At 41.6% G+C, this 15,138-nt stretch overlaps 1 protein-coding gene across 2 annotated transcripts in view; it reads left to right on the top strand.

Moving 5' to 3' along the window:
- The first annotated feature begins 1,579 nt into the window (after window positions 1–1,579).
- The window catches only part of LOC122817163 (microtubule-associated protein RP/EB family member 1-like), a 633,735-nt gene continuing 620,176 nt past the window's right edge, over window positions 1,580–15,138 (top strand). The window contains exon 1 of one of the 2 annotated variants that reach the window (XM_044090369.1): window positions 1,580–1,712. The gene's annotated coding sequence lies outside the window, so the exon portion shown is untranslated. The remainder of the gene's footprint in view (window positions 1,713–15,138) is intronic. The other variant, XM_044090370.1, reaches the window with a different exon arrangement.

Below are 15,138 nucleotides of genomic sequence, written 5' to 3'. Positions count from 1 at the left end.
CCTAGGGCAGATAGCCTAGTATCAACCTATGAACCTATAAAAGTGGAAACCAGTGAGTGTATAACTTTTTATTTTTTGAGGGGACATGTTCATAGGTAAATGTAGTGCATTTGGTATTTTACTAGGTGCATGTTTTCGTGGCTGTTTTAAGATAGTTTGCTTTTATAAGTGGAACTGTGTGTATTTTATTTTAATGCTGTGTTGAATAAGTTTGAAATGTACTGTTTTGAGTACAGTGTGAATATGGCCGTGCTGCTGTTGGGCCTGTTCTTCATTGCATCTTGGGCTGGGTAAATTAGTGCTATAGGTTTATTTCTATCAGAATTGTCATGGTTAGTATAATATGTAGAATTTTCATTTTTTTTTGCTTTTTTAAAATATGAGTGGTGTTTTTTTCTATAAAGTTTACTTACTGTTACAACTGAGTAATGTGTGTGTTTTTGCAGTGATGCTTCACTTTTACTGTTAAAGCCAAATAATTTAAATGGTTTGTGAGATTTTAGTATGCCATAATAACTTCACACTGTTGTACCCATAATTGCATCTTCTTCACCACTCCTGTGGTGATGTCATGTAAGAGGTTGTGGCTAGTGTCATATTGCCCACACCCCCAAGCCCCCTTTGGACCTCTTAACATACCTGTTAATATCTTTGAGCAAGAAATGTGGACCAAGCCATAAATAATGAGGGGACAAAGGCCCGAAAATAGGGACATTTTTTAACTATTGCTCTTACAAACTTAGAAAGTTGATAGAATGACAGGTTTTGTATTAGCATTGATTTTCTGAAGGGTATGAAATCTGAAACACATATGTCTGTATGCCATTATTTTCCTGTGGGCAGTGTTCAATAATTTCCCAATGACTTGATAGAAAACGACAATTTTATGAAAAACAGACCAAAATATGAGGCAAAAATCCGGACATTCCACGAAAATGTTAACAGTTGAGTGGTATGCCGCTTTAAAGGTGGTAACCCTAAATGTATGTCATTATTCAATGCATGTGTAGCAGACCAAAAATATGAGGCAGAACATCTGAACTGTTCATTCAAAAATCAGGACAGTTAAAATAGGTATCGGGAAAATAAAGACTTTGTAGCATACCTCTCAACCTGGTAGAGCAAGAAATCTGCACAAAGTCATATATAAAAGTGGAACAAAGGCCCAAAAATAGGGAGAATTTTTAAATATTCCTCTTACAAACTTAGAAAGCCGATAGAATAACAGGTTCTGCATTAGCATGAATTTTCTGAAGCGTACGAACGAAGCCTGAAACTCAAACCTCAGTCATTATTTTTTAACGTCAATCTTTAATGATTTGCCCCTAATTTGCTAGAAAACCACAATTTTATGAAAAACGGACCAAAAATATGAGGCAAAAATCTGGACATTCTGCGAAAATCTGTACAGTTGAAAGATATGTAACTTGACGTGAACTCACAGGGGGTGGGAATTCATATTTCCTTAATGACACATTGTATTACTGTTATCTCCTGTGCACTTGTTCTTATAAGGATATTATTCACGTGCTCTGTATATCCTGCCAGCCTGCCTCTTACTGCATTATTAATAACCCCACGTGCGTTTTTACGTTGTGACGTCATTTCCCTGTGCGCTGATGCCTTTACAGGCGGTGCCGGTTTGAACAGTCGGTTAGAATAACGGGCCGGAAACGGTGAAGAATTTTTGTTGGTTACGGGTTTGTGGCTTGGTAAGATGAGAATTGTGTTAACAATAACGTGATACAGTACTTTTGTGGGGTGTCCGTATAGATTTGGATTAATAATTGAATACAGGTAGTTTTAACAAGGATATTGGATGGTTGATGCTACTTCGGGCGGGTAGACCAGGCCGATTTGGAAGAATTGCGAGATTGTTGCTGTGACAGTTGTTGAGTGGGGATTGTAGGAAGATCTCCGTGTAACCGGGACTGTCTCTTCGTGACGAGTTGGGTGGGGGCTGGTTCATGAGTATACGAAAAGCTGAGGCAGTGCATAGAGGTTGTAGCAGGTTGGGCGGGGAAGAGGGCGGTGAGTCGTTAGTGTTCGGGCGGGGAAAGTTACGGGCAGGTTGGTTTGTAATTGGGGGAAGAGTGTTTAGATTTCCTTTTTCACCATAAAAAAGGCTTGTCTTCGTGCAGAAATGTGGCTCAGCTACGTGTTGTACCTGTTAACATGTACATTAAGGCTTATTTGACAAATTACTTCATTGTTGTCAGGGCTGCCTTCTCTGATCCATATCTTGGCAGCTTTGCTTTTCATTGAGCACGTTGCGAAGGCCTTGTGTTAATTTAATAAATATAGTGACTATTGTAAGTTCTTTGTTGGTTTTGCATAATTTGGTCACTAATTCCACAGAGTTAAGGTAGTGAGAGCGGGGAATTGTTGGCAGGTCTGCTCAATTAAGTATATAAGGGCGAGGTCGCTTACACGAATTAAGCTAGTTCAGCTGTGTTGTGTACTTAAGAAGTTTTTATATGACTAACTTGCGTATTGAGGGTAAGCGCTGGCAAATGCGTACTTATGTAATATATGCATTTGTGTATTGTGTTGTGACACGCTTGGTCTGAGATCCTGTAAAATATTGCGGAGTTTTTCTCTTACCAGACGGGTATGAAAATTAAAATCCAATGTCTGCACTGGTTGACTCTGCACATATTTCTTACTGGCAATAAAGCTAGCTTCCACCCCAATTAAAAACGAGGCTGCTAATTGGAAATGGTGCAGTTTATATTGCGGGGACTTTTACTTTGGCTTTGGTGCTTGTCAGGACATGTGCATACCCTTTGTATTCCAGGTAGACTTTAACTTTTGCTGCAAGTTACTTGGCCTGACTGCTCAGAAGACGCAATGAAAAACAGCATGTATTTACGGATGCGAGGGGATGTGGGTCTCGGAGCAGACACATTATTTTCAAAGTCTCGCAGTATGTTTGAAACTACTGTTCTCAAAGCATTGATACTGATGAGTACTTGTTACTGTGGCGTCTCAAATATGTGTTTAATATTTTAGTGTGTGGTATACTAGTAATATTTGCTAGTGGTGACAGTTCTGCAGGAAATTACTCAAAAGAATTGTATTTCATGGGATCAGATTTGGCTTGGCAGAAGTAGATCCAATGTAATTATCTTGGAGGTATTGGTGCTGTAATCAAATGCTGGGTTGAACTCCCATCACTCTTAATTTATCTGTAAGGTATGGAGTAAATTTTGATTTCTTTATAAAGTGGTTTGTGTTGGTAAACTAAGAAACAATGTTTTTTCATGTATAACAAAAGGTGAGTAACTATCATATTGAAGTAGTATTAGAGTGGGTTTGTGTGGTGGCTTGGTATTGTGCATATTGGAAAATTGTAATGTCATTTGTTGATTATTAGTATTGGTGTCGACTTTTGCCACATCTTGATTCATATTCACTTATCTAACTTTCCAGTAATGCCCAAACCTCACAGGTGTTAACGCATCCAGTCATCTCTTGGCTGGGTATCTTTATTTCATTTCTTCCTTCTGTCTCTGGTACTTGCAGCAGATTACTGGCTCATTCACCTCTGAAAGAAAGAGGGTAATCTGTTTTTGACAGTCTCAGCTGGGACTGCTTTGATGTCCTCACTTTTTCCCCCCACTGTTTATCTTGCTGCCCACCTGTAGTATGTGTCCATCTCTGGCATCCTCAGTTGCTTTGTCTTCCATGGTTTCTGTGCTATACAGTAGTACTAGTCAGTGTAGAAAGGACAGTTATGTTGGAGAAAAATAGAGCACTGTTGAATAACTGTGGAGAGCAAGTAAACAGATGCAGGCCTTTTTGCATAGTATTTGTATTTTACCGTTCTCTAGTATTAACTCACTCACATGCAGGTATGTTCCAAATACAAAGATGTATGGATAGTCTTAAGCATTGTTATACTGAAGGTAATAAAACTGCACTGAATGTCTTATTGATTCTGAATGAATGTACTGTTTGGAATAAAATGTGCTTATAAATGGATACTTTTGGTGTCCCTCCCTTTCTCAAAATGTGGTCTTCAGTATTTTGCATGTGCAAAAGCTGTATAGGTATCAGTGGGGATAATCTTATGTAGTTTCTGGGAGCTCATAGTGGCCCATTGCTGTTGGAATAGTTTTTTTGATTCACAGGCATAAACTGGTGTTTAATAGTTGGGTCATCTGAAATAAAGTGCTTTCTAACAAAGGTTTTTCTTTAAGGATCTTGCATAAGACTTTTCCTAATCGGCATGTTTTTATGCTTTTACTAGTGTGCAGTGTGATGACCTATCACTAACCTGTGGGGGGTGTTCACTGGGAGGATAACAGGTACACACAGTATTTCCCGATGCAGTTCTCTGCATAAAGTGCAGTTTCTCTTTTAAGAGAAGTCAGTCAGTCTGGGGCAGTTTTTCATTCTTTCTCCAGATAACCAATAAGACTCCACTGGCACATCTATAGAGTGGAGATCTCAGCTGAGTGACTAAGCCAAGCCTCTAGCACTCTCTACCCAACCAGTGCTTTGTGCCCCTGCCCAAGTAGCTGACACATGCACTCTTCAATGTTTGATATGCACGCACCTGGGAAAGGCTGGCACAGGTGTGCCCCTTCTGCCTAGACTATAAGGTAGCTTCCGCTGCCACCAGTCATTCCTCAACAGCTACTTTAAGGCTGTTAGTGTGACATGTTTTACTGTGTAATGTTACAAATGTTTGAGCAAGGCTATTAGTTGTCCACAGTGTCGCCAAATAAGCAAGTATTCTCAAAGGTTAAATATTTCTACACAGATCAACCACAATGAAAGGGATAAATATATTGAATAAAAGAACAAAAAATTAATTGTATAGTCACAGTGACAGTTCAGAATCACAGAATATATTTATATTTAAAACAGTGCAGGGCAGTCTCAGACACGAATTGTCTAAGCTTCACCGTATTCCTGACTGAATCTAAGAATTGTACTATTCCCTAGTAACTTACTGTTGGAGCAAGGCAGATGTGGTGAATGGTTCTTGTCTTGTTCAAGACAGAATGCTTTGTCTCACCCAGACTTCTCAAAGTATCTAAAATATTACAGCTGGGACAGCTTGCAGAATGACCACTTCTGGTCATCTGACTTTTAGTTCCAGGCAAACCCCCAATTGCTGGAAGCTGGCAGTATTTAGCATCTACATGTAAAAATACCCAGACAAGGGCTTTTGCTTAGATCTTTGGCAGATGCTAGAAGTCACAATTTCATTCCTTCATGCTTTCAAAGTAGCAATTAGTTCACCCCAAAGACAATACAGAAAGCTTTGTAGTACAGTGTGTCTGGTTGCATTGAAGCATCTTTATGGCCTAGCCTATGAAGTAATTTTATAGGTTCATACTAGGCTATCTGCCCGAGGGCATTTACAAGCATAGCCCATAGTTTTGTGGCTTACACCACCCCTTTAGTATGGGGAACTATACCCATTATTTTGCTGTGCCCCTGTCGAGCAGTGACACTGAGGTAATCCCTGGGGTATGTCTGCGATCTCCCATCCATTGGTCAAGATTTCTCTTGAACAAGGCCAGCGAGGTGCTCTGCCTCACATATACCGGGATTTTGTTCCACGGCATAGGGAGTCTTTGGGTGATGAATCTTATCCCTCCAGCACGTCCTATTAATAGCCGTGTCGAGGTTTAAGTCTCCCGCCCTTGTGGCTCTGACTGATCTAGATTTTGAGGTGAAGCATATTCATCAAATCTGGGTTTGATATGGCCTTGTATGTCAGGCAAAGGTCACCTCTGAGCAAGCGGTAAGCGACTGAATACAGCTGGAGTTCTTTCAGTCGGGCAGCATAGGACAGATTTTTGAGACCCTTTATCCTTTTGGTGAGGAACTTTTGTGGCCTCTCCAACTGCTGCAAGTGTCGGGTCAGATGCATTCCGAATGGGGCATTGTACTCAATCATTGGTCTGATGAGTGATGAGTATAGGGAGACTATGACCTCCCTTGATCTAGATGTGAATCCCTTCATGATAAGGTGGGCAATGCTGAAGGTCTTCCTAACTACTTCAGCTACATGGGTGTCGAATGATAGGCTACTGTCAACCTGGGTCCCCAGGTCCCTGATAACTTCTTCTGTGCTCAGTGGATTGCCACCTATATGGTAGCTAGGGGTAACCTTGTTTTTCCCGAAGGGTATGACTATGCATTTTTTGGCATTTAACTTTAGGCCATGGTTCTGGCACCAGTTATACGTTTCTGAGAGACCCTTCTGAAGGATATCTGTCAGATGTGTTTTCGACTGTGGCGCCCAGTTTGCAGTCATCTGCAAACTGTCAGCCATAACCCTCCTGTGTTTGCTTGTACTTCGGAAAAGTAGATGCCAAACAAGAGTGGGCCCAGGACTGAGCCCTGTGGGACACCACTTGTGACAGGCTTTGAGTCTGACATGGCGCCAGCAACTCTGACCCTGTGGGTTCTGTCACTCAGCCAGTTTGCAACCCATCTTGTGATGTATGGGTTAACATTTAAGCTGATGAGTTTTTCAATGATACCCGAGTGGGGTATTGTATTGAAGGCCTTCGCCAGATCGAGGTAGGCTGTATGGACTGCCTTTCCCTCTTCAATGGCTTTGGTGACTGTTTCGAAAAAGTCAACCAAGTTTAAAAGGCATGATCTGCCTTTGACAAAGCCAAACTGGGTTGGATCCAAAGTCTGCGAATTCCCTATGTCTTTATTTATGAGGTCCATTATTGATCCTCTCCATGGCTTTGCAGATAAGGCTTGTCAAGCTAATGGGCTGGTAATTTCGAGGGTCGGTGGAGGCACCGCCTTTGTGAAGTGGGACCACAGTTGCAGTGCGCCACTCACTGGGTACATATCCAGAGGTGAGACTATGATTAAACAGCTGTCCTAGCTGTGGGTTTAATTCCTCGTTGAGTTCGTGGAGCACACAGCCGGGGACACCATCAGGTCCCATGGATGCTGTGTTTTTTGCTTTGGAGAGAGCAGTTCTCACTTGGGCGTTAGAGATGTTTGGGGGGGCTGCAATCGTTTGGTATAGATATCTCTCCTTTTGGGGGGGAGGGGAAGTTTGCACTGAACCTGTCAGCCAGTATGTTGGCAATGTCTGTAGGATCAGTAATCTTCACATCATTTTGAACTAGTTCTGAGCATATCTGGGAGGTTCCTCCCAGGTTTCTAACATAGCTAAAGAAGGCCTTATGATTGTCTTTTGAGTCTTTAGCTATTTTTCTCTCAAAATTTGCTTTGGATGATTTTATGAGAGCTCTTAGTTTTTTACTTATAGTGATCAAAGGTGTCTTACCTTTTAAGGATTTTGCTCTATCTTGTAGTAGCTTCCTCCTTTTGTTGTAGAGTTTGTTTATGGCTGGGGTCCACCTGACTGGACGCTTGCCTTTGGTACAAAGAGTCTTTGTTTTGCTTGGGATTGCCTTATCCATGCAGTCCTGCAGGTGCTGGTAGAAGGCATTTGTAAGTGATTCAGCGGCTTGAGTACTGTTTTCCGCCGGCTCGGGGGCCTTAAAGGAGACTTTAGAAGTGTGAAGTCGGCTTTCGAGAAGTTCTTTACTGTGGTCTTTTTTTATTTCAGGTGGGGGTGGGATGAGGACCTCCAGCGAGATTAGTTTGATCTGATCTCACCAGTGAGGGGTATACTTCCGGTGTTGAACATTGTGCTCCCATGTTCGTGATGAGATCAAGTATGTTTTCTCCTCTTGTGGGGATGGTGACTAGTTGTTCCATGGCATTTGAGTTTATGAATTCCAGGAACTTTTGGGCTAGGGTGTTTGGGCTTGAGTAGTGTTCCCAGTCTATATTAGGGTAATTGAAGTCACCTAGTATGATGGTGTTTGGTGATACATTTATCCCCTCCAGTGTTTTCAGGAAGGCCATGTGAGGTTCCTGAGTTTGTGAGGGTGGCCTGTAACATGCTACAATTTGCAGAGCAGTCTTGCCTATGGTTAATTGCACCTGGATGGTCTCCGATGCATCGTGCGTTGCCACCAGTCTTGAGGTGTGGGTGTCCTTGATGAATATGGATACCCCCCCTCCTTTCTTGGTGTTGTCCGGATTTTGGGGCCGGAACGCATGATATGAGGTAAAACCTGATAGTGCTGGGGTGCTCTCAGGAGCCTTGAACCAGGTTTCTGTCACAGCACAGACATCGATGTTCTCCATACTGAGAAGGGCCTCGAGTGCGTGCATTTTGAGGTTTAGACTTCTGGCATTGAGCAGCATTACCCTTAGTTTTTTTCTTTTTTTTTTGTTGTGTTCTAGGGTGGTAGGTTTAGAATTTGAGCCTTGCCTAAAAAAGGCACTATGGGAGTGGCAAGAGCCTTTGCCAGTATCCGGAATCCCAGGGGTGACAGGTGCAAGCCGTCCCTTGCGAAGCAGTGTGGCTTGTCCAGCATGTCATCCCAGGCAGACAGACATTGGATCCCCTTTGAATGACACCAGAGTTTAAGCCAATTGTTAAAGCTGATCATCTTATCTCTGTATTGTGGCATCATTCTTGGTGAAGGTAGGATACTGCTCAAGGTCAGGGTCATACCTGCCTGGGCTACATAATCAGAGAGCTCCTCAATGTCTCTTTTCATGTAGTCCAAGGAGGTACGTCTCAGGTCGTTTACACCAGCGTGGACAATGACTGAGTCGTATTTGTACCTGCTGTTGCAAGACCTGAGTGCTTGCGTTATGTGGCGGATTCTAGCGCCAGACAGGCAGCTTACTTTAACTCTCTCCTTACTCAGTCTGGTGAGCGGGACGTCAGTGTGTCTGACTATGGAGTCACCAATGACTAGTGTGTCTGGCATTGTGTTTGGCCTTAAAGGCTGTGACTGACACACTGACTGTGAGGTCTGTGTGTTTCAGGTGGTGTGTTCTGAGGTGGTGGTTGTTTGGGTGTCTGCTTTGGTGGCCTCTGCTGTTTTGGTAGATTTTTGATCAGAGCCTCCGTATGTCTTTGTGTGCTTATGTGTATGATTTGAGGTTGTGATGGTACTATGTGATACTGGGTCTATAGTGTGTGTGGTAACCTTCTCCTCCTGACTGGTCTTGCCAGTCCTATGTTGAGAGTGCTCAGCCTCCAGTTTGGCCGTATAGTTGCATCTCTCGCATGTATTTGTGTTTTGTGGGAGGAGGAGAGGGTTGTCTGTGTACATGAGGCAATTGTAACATTGCCTCAATATTCCCAGGTTCACCAGCTGAGCAGGAGAGGACACTAGCAACTGATCCCTCGACATGCTAGAAGGAATAGACAAAAAAACTTTAAAAGAGATTCCGGGGGATGTGGGTGACCGAGAAATGGGGGTTTGCCTTTTTGGGGTACTATCTATGACAAGAGTGCTGTATCAAGGTAATAAGTACTGTAGGAGCAAGTGCTAGGTTCAACAGAGAATAGTCTACTTGGAGTCGAGTAGAGATTATCTTTTTAGTTGTAGGATACGCTGATTAGATCAGTAGTATAGTTCGATTAGATCAGTAGTATAGTTCGAGGAAGGTAGTTTTAAGGGAAAATTTGAAGAGTGGACTTTAGGTAGCCTGAATAGTTTAAACCTGCTTAACCGGCGCTGCCCTAGTGTGCAACAGTGGCGACTCCGCGCTAAAACGCGCTTTATAGCAGGGGGCTGGAAATGACCCAAAATGGCCAATAGACTACAAGTTACTGCCTTAAACCACTCCTCTAAGGACAAACAGGCAGCTCAGTACTCCCCACTCTCACTGGTGAGTAAAGAAACTTCCCCCTGACCAAACAAGGAAAATGGAGAAACACAGGAACCAAGACAAAGCCCAGGGATCAGCAAAATCTGGTCTCTGGAACACTAGTTAGGAAAGTATGGAAAACAAGGATATTTTTTTTGTTTTTTTTTTTCAAGTTTTTTTACAGAAAAGCAGAAAACACAAATGCTATGATTTTCGACTAAATGCTATCGAAGGCTAGTACACTTGAGTGTATTAGCCTGTAGTTTAACTTTTAGGCAAAACTTAAACTAGCAAGTGCAGTAAACAGTTTTAGCTTATAAAAACAGTGCAGACTTTGATAAAACAAGCAGAAACAGTAGTCGAAAGGCACAAAAAGTCGAAAAAGCCAAGAAAAATACTTAAAATCTGGAAAGGTAGTCTTTTCTGGTCTCTGCTGCTAGAGGAACACTGCTGGCCACCACGAGGAGCTGTGCTGAGTTCTCAATAGCTGGAAAAGTCCGCCAAAATGCGCTTTATAGCAGGGGGCTGGAAAAGACAGGAAATGGCCAATAGACTACAAGTTACTGCCTTAAACCACTCCTCTAAGGGCAAGCAGGCAGCTCAGTACTCCCCACTCTCACTGGTGAGTAAAAAACTTCCCCCTGACCAAACAAGGAAAATGGAGAAACGCAGGAACCAAGACAGCCCAGGGATCAGCAAAATCTGGTCTCTGGAACACTAGTTAGGAAAGTATAGATATATTATTAAAGTTTTCTGGATTGAGGTTAATCCTCCAGTTTCCTCTAACATATACGTGTAAACAATTACAATAGTAGGATGTATACTTTTGTTTTCTCCAGTAGGGTGCACTGTGGGTACATCTGGAACATAAGCACATTCAGTACCTTTTCAATATAAACCTCTATTACAAAACAGTTAGACACATGACAAAGTTCTGATACATTTGTAACACAAGCATCTTGTATAAATTAGTATGATATTCACAAATGATTTACAAAATTCCAGCTAGCAGTTCCTCCTTTTGTCATAAGAAGAATAGTAAGAATTTGATAACCTCATGATGCGTGTCTTGATTTAATTTTGACCATTTGGATGTTAAGCCCTTGCATGGATGTTTATATGGAATAAGGGAAATGCCTTGTGTTTCACCATTTCAGATAGTTGGAACTTTTGATGTGAAAATGGTGCACCATTCGCCCACAAGAGGTTAGCAAGTAAGTTCATGGTGCATTGTTCATTTTGACCATTTAGATGCTGTTAAGTTACTTTTACAAAGATGTTTGTATGGACTAAGTGAAATTAATCTCCATTTGGCAGGATGAAATTTTCTAAAGTAGGAGAGAGGGTTTTCTTTTTTTTTCTTTTCCAAACTTTGAATTGTTCCTTGCAACAGCAGCCTGTCCTTTGACAGCATGCTTTTCGGCATTGAGCAGGCTCCTTTTCATGAGCATAAACATGCACTCGTGCTCTAGTCAGTCTTGTCTGATTGTATAATTTTGCCAAGTGGCCATGTTCTGGAAAGCACTAGGGTGCCTTGACCACTCCCAGCCATTAAAAAAAAAATACAAACCAACAAATTCACCTTTGTAATATTTGGCACTTTTGTTCTGTAGCCCAGAACTTCGTCAGAATAAGTGTCATTTGTAAGTTCCTTAAAATACCTTTAGATTTAAAAAGGACATACACAATTCATCTTTATAAAAGTCATGACATCGTTGTATTCATACCCATTTTATAGTCTGCATTGTTGTCTCCGCTTTTCCGGTTACCATAGCGGAACTCCGGTCTGCTAATGATTGGTAGTTGATTTTTACGTGCAGTTACCACCCCTGGCGCACAACCTTCAAAGAAGGTACGCCCATTTACGCATGTCTCCGCACGACGCTCTAGCTGAGAATCGAACCGGACAGCATCTTACTGTGAGGTGACAACGCTACTGCAGCACCACCACCCGCGGATACTTACTAAATGGAATCAAAGTATTATATTGGTATGTAAAATGAATATCCTACCATTAGTTGTGTGTACTAATGTCATGTTAAACTAGTATGAGAAATGTGAACATAAAACCTATTTAAAAATACACAATGTAGCCACCTTTATTTTTGACAACAAAGGTAATGAAACAGACTTGAATACAAGGCATTATGTTGTCAGCTGAGAGTTGATGCCATGAACCCACCTGGATTTAATGAAAAAGGTTGATTTGCATAGACTAGCCCTTTACTGTCTTGTCTTTACCTGAGTAAACATCTTTGTAGTTTAGCAGCCATGAGTGGCAGGTTTAGGACCCCATTGATTGGGGCTCCTCTATTGTGAGACTAGTCATCTTAGCATGGTTTGTGCTCTGCTACCAGGATGTGAAGCTGCACCTGCAAGGGCAAGAATAGATGAAGGTGGCTTATACAATGGTAATTAGTATGGGTAAGTTTTCCAGAACTTTTCACCCTTCCCCTTCAGGCCAGTAGTTGTGCTACCCATCAGACTTCTACAGGCAGAAGCTTTGTTTAATGTCATCTTTAAAACATGGGCACATATACATCTGAGCTTTCTTTATAGCTGCCCTTGACCCTAGCATGATGTAAATTGCTCAGTTCCTCCTTCCCTTGCACTTCTCTCTTCCTGAACACTATTCTGCTTGTACTGGTTCCACAAATTCCATTTATTTCTATGTAATCTGCTCCTCCCCTTGTCTAAAGATCCCACTTGAAGTTTGTTTTCTCTCCAACAATATTCAATACTTTGGTTATTGTTGGTTTTGGTTTTAATTGCTATTTTCTAATAACCTTTTTGGCAGCAAGTGGCATTAAATTTAAGGTCTCGGGATCTGAATTGCGTAGACGTGTTCCAGCTCAAATGTCCTTAGTTTCGGCCATTTGCAAAAATCCTAAAAAAACTCTGAACTGTTATGTCTCCCAAGTTTGAAACAATCCTTCCACTGTAAATTGCTTTTTGAGTCTTCTAAATGCCTCTAATTCTTATACTTGCACAAAATTTGATATGCCGTACTAATTGTAACTTTTACACAGCAGAATTCTGTTTAGACTTTTTACCTGGGTTGGCTTTTCACTTAGGACTGGCCAGCCCTTTCTTTTTGTTTATGTCCTATCAGTCCTTGGGGAAGGCATTCTGTAAACTATGGTCCAAACATCTGCTTCGTCTGATCCCACCCTTTCCCCTTATAGTCATTCGCCAGTTTCTTTAGCAAATTCCAGTGCCCCATCTTGTCTGCTTACATGCAGCCATCCCTGTTGACAAAGATCTCTTCTCCATTCCCATGTCAACTTCGTTCTTCTGCAGCTTTATGAATGTTGTCTTCAGTGGTTGATCATATCACAGCTGCAGTAGCCTAAGCTATATGAATTGTATCCTGTAGCTAGGGCTAGTTTCCAAAGCGTCAGAGCACTTTCCATGTGCTCAAATACAGACCTTTGGTTGCCGAACCCTTTAGAGATTTCGTAACACTGAAGAGAGCTCCTGAAAGGGCTTTTGGGTACTGAAGGTCAGTTTGTGCTGTTCAGTTGCTGGGCAGACAGGTTCCCTTTAAAAAAAAAAAAAAAAAAAAAACTTCAGTTTTTAATGTTTAAATTTACTGTGTGGGGGAAGTACATTCTAAAGTAGTTGTGTTTTTTTAGGGCCACATTACTGTGCTGTATTTTTAAATGGGAGACCCCTTGTGTTTGGTAGCTTTTAAAAGCTGACATAAAACGATAAACAGAATTTTCTGTGGAGAAACTGTTTGGGAGCTGCTAGTGTAATTGTGGTGTTGTAGGCTTTTAATGTTTTTTACTGGGGGAACTGACCTGTTCAGCCACAGTTTTGTGCCCATCCTTGGGAAGCTGTTGCCATTAAGTATCCTGTTTGTTCTAATTTTCCTGTCTAAAACGCACCTAAACGTATAGCTTCTCCTACTTCAGTTTCATTGGACATGAGTCTTGTACAGGTTCCAAACCTTGAATCTGGAGTGGGATGTGATCTGACATGCAGGCTTTTCTCCAATGAATTCTGATGTGTGAGAATTCTATCTGGATCTCCCCATTAAGGATTTGCTTTCTCTGATTTCCAGAATGTGCTGGTGTTTCCAGGGGGATGGTGCTGGGATTTCTCAATCCCTTGGAAAATGCTATGAAGTGTTGACTAGAATTCCCAGAACCTCCTCTCATCCCTGTGCACTCAGCATTACAGGTTTTGTCTTATTTCCCTGATAGCCAGTCTACTGCACAGAAGGAAGCCTAGACCTGGCACAACAGCTGTAGCTTTAGTCAGTCTAGCTGCTGCCAAGCATTTTAATTGCCAAGATAGTAAAACGATTGAAGTTTAAGGAAAAAATGTTAATTTCAGCAAAGAGTCTGGCAGTTCAGAATTTTAAAGTTTATTTTGACTATGAAAGTGTCAGAACGGTTTTATTTGTAGTTTAGTTTCTTCTGTTTCTTGGGTTAGTTTCCATTGTTTAAAAATCTGTAGATACTACTGGTATGGAGAAGGTTTACCTAGCTGCATCTGAAAATCTCCCATGGGGTTTTAAATTTTTTAAAACCTTGATAGAGATATAGATTCTCTGCTGGAGCGCCTTCTATGTGGAGTCTGCATGTCCTCCCCGCGGTAGAGTGGCGTTCGAAATATATATGTAGAATGGATGTGCCTTTGAAGGTTGGGTGTCAAGCTGGCACCTGTGGGAAAAAAAAAATCTGCTGCCAATCCTTAGTGGATCGGAGTTCAGCTGTGGCGACCCCTAATTGGGAAAAGCCAAAAGAACTAAAAAAAATATCGTTTTGGTCCCTCTGCTGCAGAGGTTATCGGAACATGTGATGAGGGGTAAGCTGATAGGGAATGACTCAGATTTTTCAGCCATCCTTCTCTTTCCAATGATTTTCTGTACCCTCATCCACTTTTGGCAAAGTCTTTGCAAAATGGTGGTGAACTGACATTTAAATAGTGGCAGTTGGGTTTCAAAAGAAAGGAACCCCCTCAAAAAGGTCTGCCTGTATAAGGACCTTGTCCCATCTACTGTGATGGTCCCTTATTTGGATCACTGTGTTTAGTTCTTTACACTGGCCTTTGGGCTATCCACTGGTCCAAGGGTGTTTAGGGTGTCTAGCTCCATTTACAGTATATTGCATGTTACAGGGTATCTACATTTTTTTCACTTTTGTAAATTTTGCAAAATAAGCAACTCACCATCAGGAATCTCGCTGTTGGGTTGTCTGCCAGACACCAGTACTAAGACCTTTTCCTAAAGGGGGGAAAAAAGATCTGTATTTAGATCTATACCAGTGGTGGTCTACTTGGACTTCAGTCACTGCAAGGGAACCTCAAGGTTTTGTCTGTCTGGCATACTCTACGTGACAGAACAGTTGTATATGAAATCTGTTGGTCCCAGCAATGTTTTTTGTAAACTGCTGTAGTGAATTATTACTTGTAACGTGGTTAAACATGATATTTTTATATCTAAAAGGATAAACT

This window comes from Protopterus annectens, chromosome 12.part0 (assembly GCF_019279795.1).
Source record: "Protopterus annectens isolate FY-2018-M chromosome 12.part0, PAN1.0, whole genome shotgun sequence".
Lineage (NCBI taxonomy): Eukaryota > Metazoa > Chordata > Ceratodontiformes > Protopteridae > Protopterus > Protopterus annectens.
This window is presented reverse-complemented; position numbering and strand designations above follow the sequence as displayed.